The following is a 7,105-nucleotide window of genomic DNA, read 5'->3' as shown; positions in this document are numbered from 1 at the left end:
CAACATTATGTTCAGGGAGAGCGCGAACGCAGTCCCCCACTACCACAAATTATGCAGTCGATATTCCCACATTTTGGGAATTCGCAGGGGTCAGCATAACCGGAGTGCAATGGTTAAGCCTCGCCTGGGTGAACCACCTTCTTGATCATGGTATCTCCCCTGCCAGGTAAGTATGAGTTGGAAGAGCCAGAGAAAAGACTTCATTCCAGCACAGAACTCTGGCTGACGGTTGCTAAAAGCATCATACATAGTTCAGTGCTTTCCGCAGTAGCAACCTGTGCACTCGTTTCTGCATGTCAGGAAGCAAACCTGCTGCACAAAAGCCTTTAACCTGAGCATGCCAGCATTGGAAAAATTGAAGTACATGATTCCCGCAAAGAGAGAAAAACCTTGGAAGGGAGAACACGCAACTCTTTCACACCCAAAGGCCCCACCCATTCGTCACTGGCATCCAATTTATGACAAATGGCAAGTCCAGCAAAGTTGCTTTGCATGCATCTACAGGACAATCTGAGGTAAAACGAGTTATTTTTCAACAGTATGTTCGGGGAGAGCGCGAACGCAGTCCCCCCCCACTACCACAATTATGCAGTCGAGATTCCCCACATTTGGGGAATTCGCAGGGGTCAGCATAACCGGAGTGCAATGGTTAGCCTCGCCCTGGTTGAACCACCTTCTTGATCATGGTATCTCCCCTGCCAGGTAAGTATGAGTTGGAAGAGCCAGAGAAAAGGACTTCATTCCCGAGACACAGAACTCTGCTGACGGTTGCTAAAATTCATCATACCAGAGTTCGTGCTTTCCGCAGTAGCAGACCTGGCAAGCTGTTTCTGCATGTCAGTAAGCAAACCTGCTGCACAAAAGCCGTTACCTGAGCATGCCAGCATTGGAAAATTTAAGTACATTGCTTCCGCAAAGAGAGAAAAACCTTGGAAGGGAGAACACTCAACTCGGTCACAACCAAAAGGCCACACCCAGTCGTCACTGGGCATCCAAATTTATGACAAATGCATAGTCCAGCAAGTTTGCTTGCATGCACTCTACAGGACATCATGAGGTAATAACTGTTTTTTTTTCAACATTATGTTCAGGGAGAGCGCGAACGCAGTCCCCCACTACCACAAATTATGCAGTCGAGATTCCCACATTGGGGAATTCGCAAGAGGTCGCATAACCAAGTGCATGGTTAAGCCTCGCCCTGGGTGACCACCTTCTTGATCATGGTATCTCCCCTGCCAGGTAAGTTATGAGTTGGAAGAGCCAGAGAAAGGACTTGATTCCCAGACACAGAACTCTGGCTGACGGTTGCTAAAATGCATCATACCAGAGTTCAGTGCTTTCCGCAGTAGCAGACCTGGGCAAGCTGTTGCTGCATGTCAGAGCAAACCTGCTGCACAAAAGCCCCTTTAACCTGAGCATTCCAGCATTGAAAAATTGAGTACATTGATTCCCGCAAAGAGATAAAAACTTGGAAGGGATACACGCAACTCGGTCACAACCAAAAGCCACACCCATTCTCCTGGCATCCAAATTTAGGACAAAATGCATAGTCCAGCAAAGTTGCTTGCATGCACTCTACAGGACATCATGAGGTAAGAACTGTTTATTTTTCAACAGTATTTTGGGGGAGAGCGCGAACAGCAGTCCCCCACTACCACAAATTATGCATCGAGATTCCCACATTTGGGGAATTCGCATGGTCTCATAACCGAGTGCAATGGTTAAGCCTCGCCCTGGGTGAACCACCTTCTTGATCATGGTATCTCCCCTGCCAGGTAAGTATGAGTTGGAAGAGCTAGAAAAGCCTTTCATTCCCAGACCAGAACTCTGGCTGACGGTTGCTAAAATGCATCATCCAAGTTCAGTGCTTTCCCGCAGTAGCAGACCTGGGCAAGCTGTTTCTGCATGTCAGAAAGCAAACCTGCTGCACAAAGCCTTTAACCTGAGCATGCCAGCATTGGAAAAATTGAAGTACATTGATTCCCGCAAAGAGAGAAAACCCTTGGAAGGGAGAACACTCAACTCGTCACAACCAAAGGCCACACCCTTCGTCACTGGCATCCAAATTTATGACAAATGCATAGTCCAGCAAAGTTGCTTGCATGCACTCTACAGGACATCCTGAGTAAGAACTGTTTTTTTTTCAACATTATGTTCAGGGGAGAGCGCGAACGCAGTCCCCCACTACGACAAATATGCAGTCGAGATTCCCACATTTGGGGAATTCGCAGAGGTCAGCATAACCGGAGTGCAATGGTTAAGCTCGCCCTGGTGACCCCTTCTTGATCATGGTATCTCCCCTGCCAGGTAAGTATGAGTTGGAGAGCCAGAGAAAAGGACTTGATTCCCAGACACAGAACTCTGCTGACGGTTGCTAAAATGCATCATACCAGAGTTCATTGCTTTCCGCAGTAGCAGACCTGGGCAAGCTGTTTCTGCATGTCAGAAGCAAACCTGCTGCACAAAAGCTTTAACCTGAGCATGCCAGCATTGGAAAAATTGAAGTACATTGATTCCCGCAAAGAGAGAAAAACCTGGAAGGGAGACACTCAACTCGGTCACAACCAAAGGCCACACCCATTCGTCACTGGCATCCAAATTTTGACAAAATGCATAGTCCAGCAAAGTTTCTTGCATGCACTCTACAGGACATCATGAGGTAAGACTGGTTTTTTTTTCAACATTATTTGCAGGGGAGAGCGCGAACGCAGTCCCCCACTACGACAATTATGCAGTCGAGATTCCCCACATTTGGGGAATTCGCAGAGGTCAGCATAACCGAGTGCAATGGTTAAGCCTCGCCCTGGGGGAACCCCTTCTTGATCATGGTATCTCCCCTGCCAGGTAAGTATGAGTTGGAAGAGCCAGAGAAAGGACTTGATTCCCAGACACAGAACTCTGGCTGACGGTTTCTAAAATGCATCATACCAGAGTTCAGTGCTTTCCGCAGTAGCATACCTGGGCAAGCTGGTTTCGCATGTCAGAAAGCAAACCTGCTGCACAAAAGCCTTTAACCTGAGCATGCCAGCATGGAAAAATTGAAGTACATTGATTTCCCGCAAAGAGAGAAAAACCTTGGAAGGGAGAACACTCAACTCTCGGTCACACCCAAAGGCCACACCCATTCGTCACTGGCATCCAATTTATGACAAAATGCTAGTCCAGCAAAGTTGCTTGCATGCACTCTACAGACATCATAGGTAAGACTGTTTTTTTTTCAACATTATGTTTCAGGGGAGAGCGCGAACGCAGTCCCCCACTACCACAATTATGCAGTCAGAATTCCACATTTGGGAATTCGCAGAGGTCGCATAACCGGAGTGCATGGTTAGCCTCGCCCTGGGTGAACCACCTTCGATCCATGGTATCTCCCCTGCCATGTAAGTATGAGTTGGAAGAGCCAGAGAAAGGACTTCCATTCCCAGACACAGAACTCTGGCTGACGGTTGCTAAAATGCATCATACCAGATTTCAGTGCTTTCGCAGTAGCAGACCTGGGCAAGCTGTTTCTGCATGTCAGGAAGCAAACCTGCTGCACAAAAGCCTTAACCTGAAAATTGAAGTACATTGATTCCCCGCAAAGAGAGAAAAACCTTGGAAGGGAGAACACGCAACTCGGTCACAACCAAACGGGAGGCACACCCATTCGTCACTGGCATCCAAATTTATGACAAAATGCATTGTCCAGCAAAGTTGCTGGCATGCACTCTACAGGACATCATGAGGTAGACTGTTATTTTTTTCAACAGTATGTTCCAGGGAGAGCGCGAACTGCAGTCCCCACTACCACAAATTATGCAGTCGAGATTCCCACATTTGGGGAATTCGCAGGGGTCAGCATAACCGGAGTGCAATGGTTAGCCTCGCCCTGGGTGAACCACCTTCTTGATCATGGTATCCTCCCCTGCCAGGTAAGTATGAGTTGGAAGAGCCATAGAAAGGATTGATTCCCAGACACAGACTCTGGCTGGCATGCACTCTACAGACATCATGATGTAAAACTGTTATTTTTTCAACAGTATGTTCAGGGGAGAGCGCGAACGCAGTCCCCCACTACCACAAATTATGCAGTCGAGATTCCCGCATTTGGGGAATTCGCAGGGTCAGCATAACCGGAGTGCAATGGTTAAGCCTCGCCCTGGGTGAACCACCTTCTTGATCATGGTATCTCCCCTGCCAGGTAAGTATGAGTTGGAAGAGCCAGAGAAAAGGACTTCATTCCCAGACACAGAACTCTGGCTGACGGTTGCTAAAATGCATCATACCAGAGTTCAGTGCTTTCCGCAGTAGCAGACCTGGGCAAGCTGTTTCTGCATGTCAGAAGCAAACCTGCTGCACAAAAGCCTTTAACCTGAGCATGCCAGCATTGGAAAATTGAAGTACATTGATTCCCGCAAAGAGAGAAAAACCTTGGAAGGGAGAACACGCAACTCGGTCACAACCAAAAGGCCACACCCATTCGTCACTGGCATCCAAATTTATGACAAAATGCATAGTCCAGCAAAGTTGCTTGCATGCACTCTACAGGACATCATGAGGTAAGAACTGTTTATTTTTTCAACATTATGTTCAGGGAGAGCGCGAACGCAGTCCCCCACTACCACAATTATGCAGTCGAGATTCCCACATTTGGGGAATTCGCAGGGTCAGCATAACCGGAGTGCAATGGTTAAGCCTCGCCCTGGGTGAACCACCTTCTTGATCATGGTATCTCCCCTGCCAGGTAAGTATGAGTTGGAAGAGCCAGAGAAAAGGACTTCATTCCCAGACACAGAACTCTGGCTGACGGTTGCTAAAATGCATCATACCAGAGTTCAGTGCTTTCCGCAGTAGCAGACCTGGGCAAGCTGTTTCTGCATGTCAGAAAGCAAACCTGCTGCACAAAAGCCTTTAACCTGAGCATGCCAGCATTGGAAAAATTGAAGTACATTGATTCCCGCAAAGAGAGAAAAACCTTGGAAGGGAGAACACGCAACTCGGTCACAACCAAAGGCCACACCCATTCGTCACTGGCATCCAAATTTATGACAAAATGCATAGTCCAGCAAAGTTGCTTGCATGCACTCTACAGGACATCATGAGGTAAGAACTGTTTATTTTTTCAACAGTATGTTTGGGGGAGAGCGCGAACGCAGTCCCCCACTACCACAAATTATGCAGTCGAGATTCCCACATTTGGGGAATTCGCAGGGGTCAGCATAACCGGAGTGCAATGGTTAAGCCTCGCCCTGGGTGAACCACCTTCTTGATCATGGTATCTCCCCTGCCAGGTAAGTATGAGTTGGAAGAGCCAGAGAAAAGGACTTCATTCCCAGACACAGAACTCTGGCTGACGGTTGCTAAAATGCATCATACCAGAGTTCAGTGCTTTCCGCAGTAGCAGACCTGGGCAAGCTGTTTCTGCATGTCAGAAAGCAAACCTGCTGCACAAAAGCCTTTAACCTGAGCATGCCAGCATTGGAAAAATTGAAGTACATTGATTCCCGCAAAGAGAGAAAAACCTTGGAAGGGAGAACACGCAACTCGGTCACAACCAAAAGGCCACACCCATTCGTCACTGGCATCCAAATTTATGACAAAATGCATAGTCCAGCAAAGTTGCTGGCATGCACTCTACAGGACATCATGAGGTAAGAACTGTTTTTTTTTTCAACATTATGTTCAGGGGAGAGCGCGAACGCAGTCCCCCACTACCACAAATTATGCAGTCGAGATTCCCACATTTGGGGAATTCGCAGGGGTCAGCATAACCGGAGTGCAATGGTTAAGCCTCGCCCTGGGTGAACCACCTTCTTGATCATGGTATCTCCCCTGCCAGGTAAGTATGAGTTGGAAGAGCCAGAGAAAGGACTTCATTCCCAGACACAGAACTCTGGCTGACGGTTGCTAAAATGCATCATACCAGAGTTCAGTGCTTTCCGCAGTAGCAGACCTGGGCAAGCTGTTTCTGCATGTCAGAAAGCAAACCTGCTGCACAAAAGCCTTTAACCTGAGCATGCCAGCATTGGAAAAATTGAAGTACATTGATTCCCGCAAAGAGAGAAAAACCTTGGAAGGGAGAACACGCAACTCGGTCACAACCAAAAGGCCACACCCATTCGTCACTGGCATCCAAATTTATGACAAAATGCATAGTCCAGCAAAGTTGCTTGCATGCACTCTACAGGACATCATGAGGTAAGAACTGTTTATTTTTTCAACAGTATGTTCAGGGGAGAGCGCGAACGCAGTCCCCCACTACCACAAATTATGCAGTCGAGATTCCCACATTTGGGGAATTCGCAGGGGTCAGCATAACCGGAGTGCAATGGTTAAGCCTCGCCCTGGGTGAACCACCTTCTTGATCATGGTATCTCCCCTGCCAGGTAAGTATGAGTTGGAAGAGCCAGAGAAAAGGACTTCATTCCCAGACACAGAACTCTGGCTGACGGTTGCTAAAATGCATCATACCAGAGTTCAGTGCTTTCCGCAGTAGCAGACCTGGGCAAGCTGTTTCTGCATGTCAGAAAGCAAACCTGCTGCACAAAAGCCTTTAACCTGAGCATGCCAGCATTGGAAAATTGAAGTACATTGATTCCCGCAAAGAGAGAAAAACCTTGGAAGGGAGAACACTCAACTCGGTCACAACCAAAAGGCCACACCCATTCGTCACTGGCATCCAAATATGACAAAATGCATAGTCCAGCAAAGTTGCTTGCATGCACTCTACAGGACATCATGAGGTAAGAACTGTTTTTTTTTCAACATTATGTTCAGGGGAGAGCGCGAACGCAGTCCCCCACTACCACAAATTATGCAGTCGAGATTCCCACATTTGGGGAATTCGCAGAGGTCAGCATAACCGGAGTGCAATGGTTAAGCCTCGCCCTGGGTGAACCACCTTCTTGATCATGGTATCTCCCCTGCCAGGTAAGTATGAGTTGGAAGAGCCAGAGAAAAGGACTTCATTCCCAGACACAGAACTCTGGCTGACGGTTGCTAAAATGCATCATACCAGAGTTCAGTGCTTTCCGCAGTAGCAGACCTGGGCAAGCTGTTTCTGCATGTCAGGAAGCAAACCTGCTGCACAAAAGCCTTTAACCTGAAAAATTGAAAAACATTGATT

At 47.7% G+C, this 7,105-nt stretch overlaps 14 non-coding genes across 14 annotated transcripts; all 14 read right to left on the bottom strand.

Moving 5' to 3' along the window:
• Window positions 1-11: 11 nt before the first annotated feature.
• On the bottom strand, window positions 12-174 carry LOC116674663 (U1 spliceosomal RNA). The gene has a single exon (XR_004328143.1). It is a non-coding gene; the product is annotated as a U1 spliceosomal RNA (small nuclear RNA).
• A 370-nt stretch (window positions 175-544) lies between these two features.
• On the bottom strand, window positions 545-710 carry LOC116674669 (U1 spliceosomal RNA). The gene has a single exon (XR_004328149.1). It is a non-coding gene; the product is annotated as a U1 spliceosomal RNA (small nuclear RNA).
• A 377-nt stretch (window positions 711-1,087) lies between these two features.
• On the bottom strand, window positions 1,088-1,247 carry LOC116674671 (U1 spliceosomal RNA). Its single transcript, XR_004328151.1, has one exon. It is a non-coding gene; the product is annotated as a U1 spliceosomal RNA (small nuclear RNA).
• A 375-nt stretch (window positions 1,248-1,622) lies between these two features.
• On the bottom strand, window positions 1,623-1,783 carry LOC116674673 (U1 spliceosomal RNA). The gene has a single exon (XR_004328152.1). It is a non-coding gene; the product is annotated as a U1 spliceosomal RNA (small nuclear RNA).
• A 373-nt stretch (window positions 1,784-2,156) lies between these two features.
• LOC116674674 (U1 spliceosomal RNA) lies at window positions 2,157-2,315 on the bottom strand. Its single transcript, XR_004328153.1, has one exon. It is a non-coding gene; the product is annotated as a U1 spliceosomal RNA (small nuclear RNA).
• A 375-nt stretch (window positions 2,316-2,690) lies between these two features.
• LOC116674670 (U1 spliceosomal RNA) lies at window positions 2,691-2,852 on the bottom strand. The gene has a single exon (XR_004328150.1). It is a non-coding gene; the product is annotated as a U1 spliceosomal RNA (small nuclear RNA).
• A 379-nt stretch (window positions 2,853-3,231) lies between these two features.
• LOC116674675 (U1 spliceosomal RNA) lies at window positions 3,232-3,388 on the bottom strand. Its single transcript, XR_004328154.1, has one exon. It is a non-coding gene; the product is annotated as a U1 spliceosomal RNA (small nuclear RNA).
• Window positions 3,389-3,756: 368 nt separating this feature from the next.
• Window positions 3,757-3,919, bottom strand: LOC116674668 (U1 spliceosomal RNA). Its single transcript, XR_004328148.1, has one exon. It is a non-coding gene; the product is annotated as a U1 spliceosomal RNA (small nuclear RNA).
• A 106-nt stretch (window positions 3,920-4,025) lies between these two features.
• LOC116674725 (U1 spliceosomal RNA) lies at window positions 4,026-4,188 on the bottom strand. The gene has a single exon (XR_004328201.1). It is a non-coding gene; the product is annotated as a U1 spliceosomal RNA (small nuclear RNA).
• A 381-nt stretch (window positions 4,189-4,569) lies between these two features.
• On the bottom strand, window positions 4,570-4,731 carry LOC116674666 (U1 spliceosomal RNA). Its single transcript, XR_004328146.1, has one exon. It is a non-coding gene; the product is annotated as a U1 spliceosomal RNA (small nuclear RNA).
• Window positions 4,732-5,114: 383 nt separating this feature from the next.
• Window positions 5,115-5,278, bottom strand: LOC116674698 (U1 spliceosomal RNA). The gene has a single exon (XR_004328175.1). It is a non-coding gene; the product is annotated as a U1 spliceosomal RNA (small nuclear RNA).
• Window positions 5,279-5,662: 384 nt separating this feature from the next.
• On the bottom strand, window positions 5,663-5,826 carry LOC116674704 (U1 spliceosomal RNA). Its single transcript, XR_004328181.1, has one exon. It is a non-coding gene; the product is annotated as a U1 spliceosomal RNA (small nuclear RNA).
• Window positions 5,827-6,209: 383 nt separating this feature from the next.
• Window positions 6,210-6,373, bottom strand: LOC116674703 (U1 spliceosomal RNA). Its single transcript, XR_004328180.1, has one exon. It is a non-coding gene; the product is annotated as a U1 spliceosomal RNA (small nuclear RNA).
• Window positions 6,374-6,753: 380 nt separating this feature from the next.
• On the bottom strand, window positions 6,754-6,917 carry LOC116674712 (U1 spliceosomal RNA). Its single transcript, XR_004328188.1, has one exon. It is a non-coding gene; the product is annotated as a U1 spliceosomal RNA (small nuclear RNA).
• Window positions 6,918-7,105: the final 188 nt, after the last annotated feature.

The sequence above is a fragment of the Etheostoma spectabile genome, unplaced genomic scaffold (genome assembly GCF_008692095.1).
Source record: "Etheostoma spectabile isolate EspeVRDwgs_2016 unplaced genomic scaffold, UIUC_Espe_1.0 scaffold00000978, whole genome shotgun sequence".
NCBI classification, from domain to species: Eukaryota; Metazoa; Chordata; class Actinopteri; order Perciformes; family Percidae; genus Etheostoma; species Etheostoma spectabile.
The sequence above is the reverse complement of the archived record's forward strand: the minus strand, read 5'-3'. Positions and strand labels throughout refer to the sequence as shown.